Raw genomic sequence first — 14,450 nt, 5'->3', positions numbered from 1 at the left:
CAGGGTATGAGCTGCCAGCAAACAAATAAACAAATTAACTAATATAATATAAAGTTAATAAGTTAATAATGTATGCTGTGAAAGTTTTGAATGTGTCATGTAGGTTTTGGGCTTGGTGTTAATTACTACGTATATTAAGCTTGCAAGAGGGCCTAAAATCTCTAGCGGCACCCTGCCAGTGCCCAGGTCTGGTTGCTGTTCTTGGCTTGCATTAATATGATGTTCTGTTACTGTAATGATGCATGCATTTATCCATCCATCCATCTATTTATTTTCTCCAAATTTACAGAAAACTTCCAACTTTTTTCCAACCCATACATGGCTAATAATCCTAGCAGAGGTGTATAGGTCTTGAAGAGGGCTACATCTAGTCTTCTGTGTGTCAATTTGTTGTCATGTTTAAAACCCAACCAGTAGCTCAAGTGGCAGATCGTCTCGGGTTACTTTGCTGTAACCCTGTTCCCTGAAAAGGCAGGAACGAGATGCTGCGTGAAAAAAAACGCTATGGGAAACATCTTGTCATGTTGCCGGTTGTGAAGCATGTGTGTATCCAACACGCCAAATTTTGGCTTTTATAACCTCGGTCGGGTGACGTCATCTAATGAGAAGCACCTGCGGGTTATAAATAGGAGTGAACCGGAAACATTCCTCAGATTGATTTGACTAAACGGACGTCCGGTCATGTAGGCAGTGCGGCATTGGGACGCAGCATCTCGTTCCCCCCTTTTAGGGAACAGGGTTACAGCAAAGTAACCCGAGACGTTCCCTTTCAAAGGCTACACTCGATGCTGCGTGAAAACGCTATGGGAATGAGAGTACCAACGTCGCGGCACTGCCAGTGTCTGGACCCCAAGGTTGTGTAGCGTGAGCGCACAAGGCAGAGAAGGTCTCAGAACTATGCCTGGGCAGCTAACTCAAGGACCCCAGGGGCCCGGAGTAGCATCAACATCCAGACTATAAATGTAACAAATGTGTGCGGAGAGGACCAACCCTCTGCGTCACACACTTGCTGCTGAATACCTCTTGCTAGTGCAATAGATGAGGCGATCCCCCTTGGTTGAATGAGCCCTGATTCCTAGAGGCGAAGTTAGCCCACGCGCCTCACAAGAGAGGGTAATAGCATCTCACACCCAGTGTAGTGGTGGCCGCCCCCCGGTTGCGTCCCCGAAACATGTAAAGGCTGTTCTGACTTACACCACTAGCTGATGCGGTGGACGTAAATCTGAAGAGCATGTACTGGACACAGTAAGTGAAGTCTCTCCTGCTCCAAAGCTGTAAAAGGCGGAAGACAGAAGGCTTCAAAAACAATAGGGTGCATGTTGAGAATGGAACTTTTGGAAGATAGTTCAGTGTGGATGCAAAATGGCCCTGACTAGCCCAGGGGCAAAGTCTAGGCAGGATGGGGAGACTGACAAATCTCCAATCCTCTTAGAGAGGTAACGGCCATTGGAAAAACCATCTTAAGGGTCATAAACCTGAGGCGCTGACTCTAGTGGTTTAAAGAGGGGTGTCAATTGGACCTTTAAGCACGATAGATAAAACTCACAAGGGGGGCACCGACTTTCAAATACATTCCTTTTGAGGGCATTAGCCCTTCTAGGGGAGGGAGCCCTAGCACTTAGAATAGTCTTAATTACGCTGGCTGGAAGACCAGCTTGACTTAATTGGTCCCGTTCAGGGACCAAAAGTGAAGGTTCCAGGCTCAGGCTGGGAATGAAATATCGTCCCCTGCGCCTGAGACTCGGCTAACAGGGCACTATCAATAAGAGGCGCAAACGCTGTTAATAGACCCTCGCCAAGACTCCCGGGAGCAGAGCTATCACGAAAAACGCAGGAATAAAGGCGTAACCTGGGCCACGTATGGGCCAAGGTGTCCAGACCCAGGGGGGGCTGGAAGAGTCAGAGACTAGCAAAGGGGAAATTTTCTGATCTTGCAAGGCAAAGAGGTCCACCTTTGCTACATGAAATCTCTCCCAGTATGACTGACTATTTTGGGGTTTCCATTCCCCGTGTGTCAGAAATTGACATTGAACATTTTGAAATTGAAATTGACATGACAATTGTGTTACAACTGCTCCCACATTCATATGCCTTGGAATGTAAATCGCCCTGAGAGAGAGGAACTTGGTGCGCTAGCTATTTAGCGGCGCGAGCACAGTCCGCCCTGGCGATTAATATATGAGACTGTCATAGTGGAGGAATGCACTATGCTTATCCCTGGTCCCTCTCCGCAAAAACCATTTCAGCCATAAAATGGCCGATAACACGAGCCGTCTGCTTTGTTGCACGCAGAGACAAGTCTGTGGCCGGGTGTAATTCCAATACGCCTTATTTATTTTATTTTTAATTTTTTTTAATAGCCCCGCCAGTGCTCAAGTCTCTCAGCCGGTCAGCGTGGTAGCACCATGGAGCACCAACCTGACCTGCTGCCTGAAAAGCTTTTCCCTCCAGGGAAGATGAAAGTCTACACAGCTTGAAAGAAAGTATTAGGAAGGGTGATGTCCCAGGAGAGAGATAGCCTGGAAGCGTCTCTTCTATCTGGGCGTCATCATATAACTCCGTGCTTCGACATGAACTATATTTGAACAAATAAATAAATCGATGGCAGGATGAAAGAAGTATCATATGGAGAGGAGGGGGGAGAGCGTTGTTGAGGCTCTGCCCCCCGGCCACCCGACAGAAACTGCTGTCTAATGCTTTTTTTTAAGTGCTTAGAGGCTATTTCCATCTCTGCGAAAGCAAGAGAGGATGTTTATCCTTGCTAATTTACAAGAAGCACAGTGCGCGCTTGAGAGCGGACAGAGGGATTTTCCGATCCAACAAGAAAGTGAGTTTTAAGATAGGAGTTTTAATTCCGTCTTTCACAGCTCTGTGAGATACAGTTTTAAGCCCCCAAAATGCGTGCGGCCTGAAGATTCTCAAGGAATCGCGTAAGCCCTTTAATCAAAGCTGTAAAGTGTAGAGGTCGCCCTCCGATATGGATTATCACACACGAAGGGACATCTCGTTTAAAACTTTGTCATATTGGTGAGTTAAACACTTCTTATTTTGCTGTTTAAACACAGACACGCAATCACAACTAGGTCAGTGAAGACAAGAATCTGAGGAATGTTCACTCCTATTTATAACCCGCAGGTGCGTCTCATCAGATGACGTTACCCGACCGAGGTTATAAAAGCCAAAATTTGGCGTCTTTGATACACACATGCTTCACAACCAACAACATGACAAGATGTTTCCCATAGCATTTTCAGGCAGCATCGAGTGTAGCCTTTAAAAGGGAACAGCGTGATTGGCACAGTTAAAACGAGCAAGCATCCACACCCACCACCCCATACTTCTTGCAACAAAGGTGATAGTGCACTTTTCATGGACATTTATCTATGCTCCTTCCATCACATAAGTTTCTTATCCACCAAATAGTAAAAGAATGTGGTCCTCTTAAACATAGTGAAAAAGGTGCCTAAAATTAATGATTGTGTGGTTAGAAAGTCCACCATCATCATGGAGTACCACCACAACAAAGGAGGCATGGACAACATGAACAAGTTGAAGTTACAGTATACCTGGAAGAGGATGGCTGCCAGCTTTCCTCTGGTTGTTTTCCATAAATTCATTGATGTTCCCTCATGTAATGCCTTCATGATGCTGCTGAACAAAATCGACCCTACCTAGTAAGTACAGTAGAACAAGGTGAGGTTGGTTCTTGAGTAGTTGGTAAATTTACACATTCCAAGAAGGTGATGTCTCCACTGCACAGCAACCTTTACAGCATTTATAAAAACTGTTCAAGCGATTTAATTTAGTCCCGTTGCACCTCAAGACAATCGGAAGAAGTTGCCAATTCTGCCCCCAAAGAAGGACTATTTCACAAACACTGTACATACAGCATTAGCATACTGTTACATGCTCACTGAATTATGTTTTTCATGTTTATGTCAATAGTATATATTGTTGTTATTGTTGTTAATATTGAGAGCTATAACAATAAAAAGTTTACATTAAGACCAGTTTTCAAGTTTCCTTTCTGCCACCAAAAAATATTAATGCTTTGACTTTGATCAGGCCTTAACCAAAAAGTTTTTGTAATTAGATTTACAATTAATGGTGTTTTGATTATACTTTTCTTCACATTTCATCATTTAGTCATATTCAGTTTTCCATTTATCTGAATATTTTCATATCTCACACTCACACTTTTAATATTTTCCAGTCCTTTGCAAAAAGAAAAAAAAAAGAAAGCCTGTGCTTGTGTCTTTCAGTTGACGTCATAACAGAAAGAAAAGCTAACTATGGGCGCCAGTCTCATTCTTTGAGTCTGTATTTTCTCCAAGTTGAGATGTGATTTTTTAAACCTTGCCTGTGAGTCACATAAACAGACACAGTCACATATGCACTGACTTTTAACACACGCTTGTAAGAAAGTTACTGTGTTGCAGCATTGAAAAGTTAAAAATCTTTTGAAAGATTGTGCAACTCTACTTCTCACCGATCAGCCACAACATTAACACCATTGCCAGGTGAATTCATTAACATTGTAAGCTTGTGACAAGATAATGGGCACCTAAAGCTTGAATACTCCAATCACACTAAAGCCAATGTAGCAAAAAAAAAAAAAAAAAAAAAAGCCATAAAGTCAATGTTTGCACGGGTTTGAGCAGGCAAAGAACTCAAGGCCCACCAACCAAACCTTCAAATTCCTCAGATCCCAATCCAATTGTGCACTCATGCGATGTGCTGGACAAACAAGGCTGTTTTAAAGAGGCCACACCCCACAACCCATGGCATCCAAATGATCCATCACTAATGCCAGACACCACAGAAGATAATGGAAAACCTACACAATATTTGGCTTATTGTTTTGTATTTTAATCAAATTCTTTACATTTATTATCATTCTTACATGTAAAGTTCATTACATCTGTTCGAAAAGGAGTAGGTTGAAGTGTAAACTTATAAAACCCTATACCTTTCATACATTATATCACTTACATGTTATACTTAGTAATTGTATAATAACACTAATTCAGACATAAAACCAAAAAAATAAATTAAAAGATATAAAAATAAAATAAAAGACAAAGAACCGATCTTTCAACAAAATGAAAACAGAAAAGCAAAATGTCCCTTCTTCAAAAGAATGGGCAAAGCAAAATAGCTCATCTTTTTTCCTTTGTATACCCATTTTAGATTTGTTTTTTAGATTTCATTTTGAACTGGTATATTTTTACTTACTTTTATTTCCTCTTTTAAACTATTCCATAACTTGACTGCCGCTATTCTGATACCCATACTTGTTAAAGTTGTTCTAACACTATGCCTCTTCAAATTTAGTCTTCCTTTCAAGTTATATTCCTCTTCTCTCTCTGTGAACAATTTCTGTAATGTCAGGTAATAATTTATTTCTTGCTGTGTAAATAATTTGTGCTCTTTTGTATTTAACCAAGTCTTGGAATTTTACCACCTGTGCTTTAATAAAAAGTTAATTTGTGGGATCCCTATATCCTGCGTTATTTATTAATCTGATAGCCTTTTTCTGCATTATAGTTATTGTTCGTGTGTTACTTTTATATGTGGTTCCCCAGACCTCTACACAATAACTCAGATATGGTAGTAGTAGGGTATTGTAAAGTATATAAAGTGCTCTCTGATTTAAAATTTGTTTCTTTTTTCTTAGCACAGCAATGCCCCGTGCCAACTTCCCCCTTACATATTGTGTGGTTTCCAACAGATTTTTTTGTCTATGATCACACCAAGAAACTTTATTTCATTTACTTTTTCAATATACAAATTATCAAAGCATATTTTTACTTATTTATGCTCTTTTGATTACCAAATAGCATAAATTTAGTTTTATTTAAATTTAGTGACAATTAATTTATATCAAAGCACTTTTTTTATTTATGTATTTCTTTTGTGGTCACCTTCAAAATCTGTTGCAGTTCTACCCCCAAACAAAAGATATTTGTGTCATCCTCAAACAATACAAATTTAAATATCTTTAAAACTTTGCCAATGTTTTATATTTATATACATAATAAACAGTTTCGGCTCTAAAACAGATCCTTGTGGTACCCCACATGCTATATTCATTAATCCAGATTTTTGCTGATGTATTTGCACTGTATATTGTTGCCTATTAGATATATACTGTAGCTTTTTATCCAATCTAATACTATTCCCCTAAAACCAATTTTCTCAATTTTTCTTAATAATATGTCGGGGTTAACAGTGTCGAATGCTTTCTTTAGATCTAAAAACAGTCCTATTGCATACTTTTTTTTATCGATACATTCAGTAATTTCTTCTATCAGATCCATCAGTGCCATAGCTGTTGTCCTATTATTCCTGAAGCCATACTGGCTGTCTGTCAGCAACTTATGTTTGTTGACAAACTCATCTAATAGTTTGATAAAGAGTTTTTCTAATATTTTAGAGAACACGGAAAGTATTAAAACTGGTCTATAATTAGTAAACTGGTGCTTATCTCCTGTTTTGTAAATAGGAATAACCTTTAATTAGATAACCTATACTAACGGTAGCTTATCATTATAGTTCATTCATTTATTAAAATTGTAACCTAATAAAATAATAAACAGCACAATTTATTCAGAAAGAAACAAGTATTTATTATTATTATTATTATTTTTATTATTATTATTATTATTATTATTATTATTATTGATAATTTGGTTAGTAACCTGCTTCCATCACTCTTCCAGTGACATTGAATTTCATCATCCGGGGCTTGTTTATCAACTGGGTAAAAATGTGAAGCAATGAGTACCAACAGATACCTAGAATTATGAAATGCTGGATATTAATTTAGGGAAAATTTACTACCTCGTGTTCACACAATTAATGAAGAAAGCTGGATGTGTTCTTTGAACACAACAGGCTGTTTTGACTAGAGCAAGTAAGGTAGGTATGTAGGTACAACACTGAGTGGCACAAGCTTGCCATTTGGTGTGTTTGTATGTGTGTCTGTGTGTGTGTGTGTGTGTGTGAGAGAGAGAGAGAGAGAGAGAGAAAGAGAGAACAGGTGCTTTGGGCTGATTGAGTCATCGCTCACCCTGTGTTGTCCTCCGGTGTTTGTGCCTCCTCTCCCGGCAACCTGGTGACCTGGCTTTGGACACACAGACACACACACACACACACACCGGAACACACACACACACACCGGAACACACAAACAAAGCTCTCATCCACCCACACAAAACATATACAGTACATGCTCCCATGATCTACTGCATGACAATATGCATAACAATAAAGTCTCTCTTCAAAATACAAACACAAGCGCACAATCACACCACTGTACCATCATGCTCCTCCTATATGCTAAGATCACACAAATGCTTACACACTTACTATTATGTCTCCCCAGGTCATATGACACACACAGCGCGCACACACACACACACACACACACACACACACACACACACACACACACACACACACACACACACACACACACACACAGAGCACACCCAGTCAGTTCATTTTGACTCTACAGGAGGTTGTGAGTGGAAAATGTCAGAAGTCTGACCTCACACACTCACTGCTGTCCTGCGGAAAATTAAATATGAAGGACAGAGACCACTGGCAAGATGTGTCATTGAAAATACTGCTTCTGTCTGTCTGGATCTTTATGACACACAGATGTATGCGCAAAAACACACACACATACAATCTTTTTTGACTTTTAATAATTGGAAACATTGTAGTTTAAATCCTAATAATAATAATAATAATAATAATAAAAAGAAGAAGAAATAGTGTGCTAGCAGGTTACTATAATAAAGTCGTAAATTCCCCATGGATGAATGAATCATCATAAAAAAGTCTCGATAATGGAAAGATAATAGTAATTGATTATTTGATTGTTAAAATAAACTAATATTCCAAAAAGAATCTGACTGAGCTTAAATGTGCATCACAAATAGAATTGAGTAAAACATAAAACGAACAATGTAAATAAAGTATGACTATACATTATATAACACAGTGGCCAATTATGGAATCTATGAAGGGCGTTCAATTGAAACCGGCATTTGTGATGAAATTTCTCATGAACGTATAAAACCCACTGACATTTTCAGTACAGTGGTAAGACTCTTAGCTGCAGTGAAACATTTGAAAAGCGCAAAAGTAAGAGCAAAAGAAGGCTCTATGAAGGTGGTTTATAGTCCACTGTAGGTGTTCCAATTAACATTCAGCAATCGGAACACCTGATCCTTAAAAATCGACGGATAATTTGTTGCCAACTTGGATCTGACCTTACTTTAAGCCATTTACACATGTTGGGTCATTAATGGAGTTCCTGGGAAGCCAGAGTTTCATTTAGGACTTTGCTTCTACCTTGATGGTATCCAAGCAGTAGTAAAACACTGTGATAAGTGCATTAGTGTAGCAGGGAATTATATAGAGAAATATAGGTTTATTTACTTTTAAAATTATTTTGTTATTCTGCACATCAAAAGTCCTGGAAAACATCAATAATGCAAATACTACCATTATCAACAGTGCTGACACCTGCACTTAAGTCACATTCTCATGCCGCACACTTTTAACATTAAGCCCGATACTTAAAACGTCTTCCCATATGGATAACACACTCTGGCTTAAAATTTGTCAAAATTTGTTTCTTTGTCGGATCAGCCATTTCGATAAATCAGTAATATACACTGCTACAAAATTCTTAACCAAAACAGTCACAGTCTCCAGAGCGGCTTCAGTAAACGATTTAGATAAAGTGCAATCAAATGAAATCTAATAGATTTTTTATTTCTTTTTCTCACCTTGGGTTTTTGTGCATTGAGTAGTGATGGTGTAAAAGAGATGAGGGAAGGAAGTGGGGCACAGACATGTTTTCAGGTGTTTTTATAATGTTTGCTTTGTAGAAAATGATTATTGTAACATTTCCAAACATCTCACGCTGTGAATAAGTGGTATATTAGAGTTAGACGGTTTTCAGGGGAAAAAAACAAAAAACTAAACCTGAGTTTCAAATTAAAGTAAAAATACAAATGAACTGCACTCACTGACAGCATTTAAAAAAAAAAGTAAGGACACAAAAATCCAGTAGTTAGATGTAAGCACTCTAATGCCTATTAAAAGTTTCAGAGAGGAGCATTTAGATAATGAAATACTATTAGGCCCTGGAAAGATGTTTCCATTAGTTTTCTCCAGGTACTCCAGTTTCCTTCCCCAATCCAAAGACATACAGACTAACTAGCATTTCCAAATTCCACAAAGTGTGAGTGTGTGTGCTTGTGTGCCCTGCAATGGATTTTTACCCCGTTCACGGTGATTTAAAAACCCTTGGATAGGCTTCAGGCCTTCCTGTGGCCCTATAGAAGTTTAGATAAGTACAAAGAATGAGTAATTTAATTTATTTTAATTTAATTTTATGTTATTAAAGTTTATGTCAATTGTTTTTGTTCTAATTCAATCATTTTATGAACATAAAATATTGACTAATTCAAAACAAAAATATTTATTTTATTTTATCACACATCCTAAAATATTATTTACTGTATAAGGAAACCACTAAAATATAAGGAACCAACACGATTATATAAAACTCCTGAAGTGATAAAATTTTAAAGGCATCTCGACTATGTTTAAATTTTATTATATTGTCATTTATATTTGCATTTATATATTTGCACATCTTAAGACCAAGTACACATCATGAGGGTCAGTGTCTCTCCAGTTTCTGCAGTTTTTCAGTATTTAACTTGCTCATCTCGGGTCTGTGCAGAACAGTAGTGCTTTTACATAGTACACCCGACAGAAGCTTTTTAATATTGGTTTGTACATTTTCTACAGGTTTATCAATAATCTTCCACTCGTTCCTGAGATCGCCAGAACATCCAAGGCTGCGAATCCTCGAAGGCGGTGTCGAGACCCTAAACAAAGATGGGGGAAGCGCGGAGGACTAAGAGCTAAGCTAAGGCTAAAACCACATTGGCTCTCTTTGCCCAGCATTTTCCATGCCAATGTACGGTCGCATGAACAAAATGGACGAGCTTCGACCTAGCATCAACCATAATAAGAAACTCTGGAACTGCAATGGTATGATTTTCAATGTAACATGACTAAACGGACAATGCTATTGCTCTAGCTGAGCACCACACATTCCGGGCGGATGACTCCGGTAAGACTAGAGGCGGAGGATTGTGCATTTATGTTAATAATGCTTGGTGCACGAACTCTGTTATTATTGGGAGACACTGTTCAGCTAACCTAGAGTTTCTGATGATTAAGTGTAGACCATTTTATCTGCCACAGGAGTTCACTTCCACCATTATAACTGCCGCTTATATACCTCCTGACGCTGATGCCAAGCTTGCTATGAACGGACTTCATGCGGCCATCAGCAAACAACAAACTGTTCACCCGGAGGCTGCTTTTATTGTTGCGGGGTACTTAAATCACTCCAACTTAAAGACAGTACTCCCTAAATTTTACCAGAACATTTCTGTCACACCAGAGGAAACAAGCTGAAGCCTATAATGTGGACCCCCTCCCCAACTTAAGAAAATCAGATCACCCTTCTTTGTTCCTCACCCCTAAGTACTCACCCCTCATCAACCATGTGCAGCCATCAGTGAAGACCATCAAAGTGGGGCCTGTGTTTCTACACATGGACTGGAGTATGTTTCCTACTCAGGCCACATACACATAGACAGCTACACTTCCTCTGTTCTGGATTACATCAACACTACCATAGACAGTGTCACAACCCAGAAGCAGATCACAACATACCCAAATCAGAAGCCATGGATGAACAAGGAGGTGCGTCTCCTACTGAAGGCACGCACCACTGCCTTCAGATCAGGTGGTGCACAGGCCTACAGCACTTTCAGGGCTAATCTGAAGAGGGGCATCAAAAAGGCCAAACAGTGCTACAAACTAAAGCTAGAGGAGCACTTTTTAAACTCTGGCCCTCGACGCATGTGGCAGGGCATCCAGGCCATTAGCAACTACAAATCCAGTCACTCCACTCCCACAGCCACTAATGTGTTCTTTCTGAATGAGCTTAATGACTTTTATGCTCACGTTGAGAAAGACAATAAAGAAAATGTCACTAAGATCGCCTCCTCATCCAACCACTCACCCATCACACTTACCTCATCTGACATCTACAATGTACTGAGCCGGATCAACGTGCGCAAGGCTGCTGGACCAGACGATATCCCTGGGCACGTACTGAAAGCATGTGCAGAGCTGCTCGCTGGGGTTTTCACATACATTTTTAACATGTCCCTTGCCCAAACAGCTGTACTGTACCAGCATGCTTTAAATCTACCTCAATTGTGCCAGTGCCGAAACACTCTAGCCCAACGTGCCTGAGTGACAAGTTTGCTTACCGTGCCTACAGGAGCACAGATGTTGCAGTCTCCATAGCGCTGCACTCTGTACTCACACACTTGGACAATACAAACACCTATGCACCTATGTTGTCCGTTAACTTTAGCAACAAGTTAATCACCAAACTTAGAGATCTGGATATTAACACCTCACTTTGTAATTGGATTATGGACTTTTTGACCAACAGACCCCAGCATGTTAGGTCAGGCCACATCTGCTCCACTACCGTCACGCTCAACACTGGCATACCACAGGGCTGTGTGCTAAGCCCATTCCTTTACTCCCTCTTTACCCACGACTGCAGGCCTGTGTATGAATCTAACAACATCATCAAGTTTGCAGACGATACTACGGTGATCGGCCTCATCAGCAACAACGATGAGACTGCCTACAGGGAGGAGATCAAGCACCTGGCCACTTGGTGTACGGACAATAATCTTCTCCTTAACACCAATATGACCAAGAAGCTCATTGTGGACTTCAGGAAAGAAAGAAGAGGTTTACATGAACCCATTCACATCAACTGTTGAGCCTGTCTCATCCTTTAAGTTCCTGGGGACCCACATTTCGGGGAACATATCCTGGTCCCCCAACACCTCTAGCCTGGTCAAGAAGGCTCACCAGTGCCTCTTCTTCTTGAGAACACTTAAGAAGAACTAGCTGTCCTCAACTACTTTGGTAAACTTCTATCGCTGCACAATAGAAAGCATCCTAACCAACTGTGTCACAGTTTGGTACGGAAGCTGCTCTGTTGCTGAGCGTAAGGCACTGCAGTGGTAAAAACTGCCCAGCGTATTTTAGGGACTCCACTTCCAGCCATTGAGAACATTTAAAAGAAACACTGTGTGCGTCGAGCACGCAGTATTCTTAAGGATTACTCTTAACCCGCCCACAAACTGTTTTTTCTCCTGCCTTCTGGTAGGCACTTCAGGTGTCCCAGGTTAGGAACCAGCAGAATGAGGAACAGCTTCTTTCCCAGAGCTGTCTCCTTATTGAACTCTGTCCCCCACTGACACCTGCCTACCCCTCACACACCCCTGTACTCTTTCCATTACCATTACACTATTTAATATGGACTGCACTACAATGTACATACCTGTTTGAAGAAACAAATATCTATGCAAAATACATTTGTAAACTTCTGATTGCGTATATATCTGTACATGTCTACTTAATAAATTCCTTTCTATAGAAAATAGCAACTTGCACATTATGTTCATATCTATCTGTACATGTCTACCTTATTTTCATATCTATCTGTACATGTCTACTTGTAAATTCATGTCTATAAAAAATAGCAACCTGCACATTATGTTTAAATCTATCTGTAGATGTCTACATTATGCTCATACTGTTCATCCATTGTAATTTTTTTATTATAGTTACTAGCAATCTGTATATTATGCACACATAATATCCTCTACATTATGTTTATACAGTATCTATTTGCAAATTCCTGACTACAGTTAATAGCAACTTGTATATACTGTTTATCTATTGTAAATTTATAATTATAGTTTTTAGCAATCTATACATTATGCTCACATAATATTCTTCTGTAATAATTACGCATAGCTTCTCCCTGCACAAATCCCCTTTAAGTGTACTTAGAACTTATACCTTTATCCTCCACCTTCTGCTAACTTCTGGTTAGACCTACTGCATTTTGTTGCCCTGTGTAATGACAAGAAAGTTCTAATCTAATCTAATCTAATCTAATCTAATCTAATCTAATCTAATCTAATCTAAATGCTTAAAAAATAAAATAATATATAATATTTTATAATGTAACATACCGCAGCTAAAGAAAGGTCATAAACATTCCCCCTTGACTGAGTTCTATGCCATATCAAATATCAATAGTTCTTCAGAAAATAATATCTTATTCTCAGAAAATGGAATGGGTACCTTATCAAATGCAGACTCAAGTGATAAAGCAATTTGTTTCACTTATTATGAGGCAGTCATAAATTAATCAGAAATTGAGAAAATGCTAATAAAATGAAGAGCTATTGGACGATGGCCCAAACCTGTAAACAACCTCTGTACGACACACAGGATCACAACAATATTTCATTTCTGATTAGGTTCCCACACTCTGTATAAAGATTGCCTTTCACTCTTTCCCCCTTTGCAGAATATTTATAATTGATTTCAATCTGATACACACAAGATTTTCTATTTTGGGATAATTTTAGGAAACATGGTTTTGGATTGCTAGCCACTCAGAATTTTGTTTTCTAGAAGCATGGTGACCTAGTGATATATTTGATCATACTTAATGTGCATGGTATAGAGATAAAAACAATAATATCACAAGTGTCAGGGGAAACACATGTACAGTACACATACTGAGGGGTCAAATTTATTCTAACATAATTATGTATCCTTGTCAAAGGAAAAAAAGGGGGCCTGTAAAAAAAAAATTACTGCCTTTTCTTTTATCTGAAACATGAATCAGATTGTGAGTGAAGCATAGAGTGAAGGTGACATATTGGCTTAGACAAAATTGGGACAATGTGCTATCGCATTACATTTACACTAAGACTGGAGAGAAAAGACTTGGTCACCCACAAGAATGGTTTAAAAATTTTCTTTTTTACATATGTACAGTATTGCTTGTCTTTAAATCTTTTTACCCATCCTAATCTTTTTTTTTCTCAATTTAAATTTAATTTAAAGCAAACCACAGCATTTTGCCTATACTGTATGTGAATGATTTGACAGATATAAATTAGATAATGAATTTTTTTTTAATTCCAGATTTTTTTTCCAAATTAAGCAAGATGTATTGCAAACTAACAGAGAATGTTTTCAGGCATGTTTTCTTTGAACCACAAGAGTGTTAAAAAGCACAAATGCCAAAAATCTTTTGTCAAAATTGTTTTGGTTATTTAGGTGAAAATTTATTTTTCTTTGTTCCTTATTTATTTACATATATATATTTATTTATTTATATTTATATATTTTTTTTTTCACAAAGTTTTAACTCCATTGCCCAAAGTTTTTTTTTTTTAGAATTTAGTCTGAAGCTGTGTTTGTGGTTATTTAAGTTTGTGCAGTTTGTT

This window comes from Clarias gariepinus, chromosome 26, assembly GCF_024256425.1.
Source record: "Clarias gariepinus isolate MV-2021 ecotype Netherlands chromosome 26, CGAR_prim_01v2, whole genome shotgun sequence".
In the NCBI taxonomy this organism is placed as follows: Eukaryota; Metazoa; Chordata; class Actinopteri; order Siluriformes; family Clariidae; genus Clarias; species Clarias gariepinus.
This window is presented reverse-complemented; position numbering follows the sequence as displayed.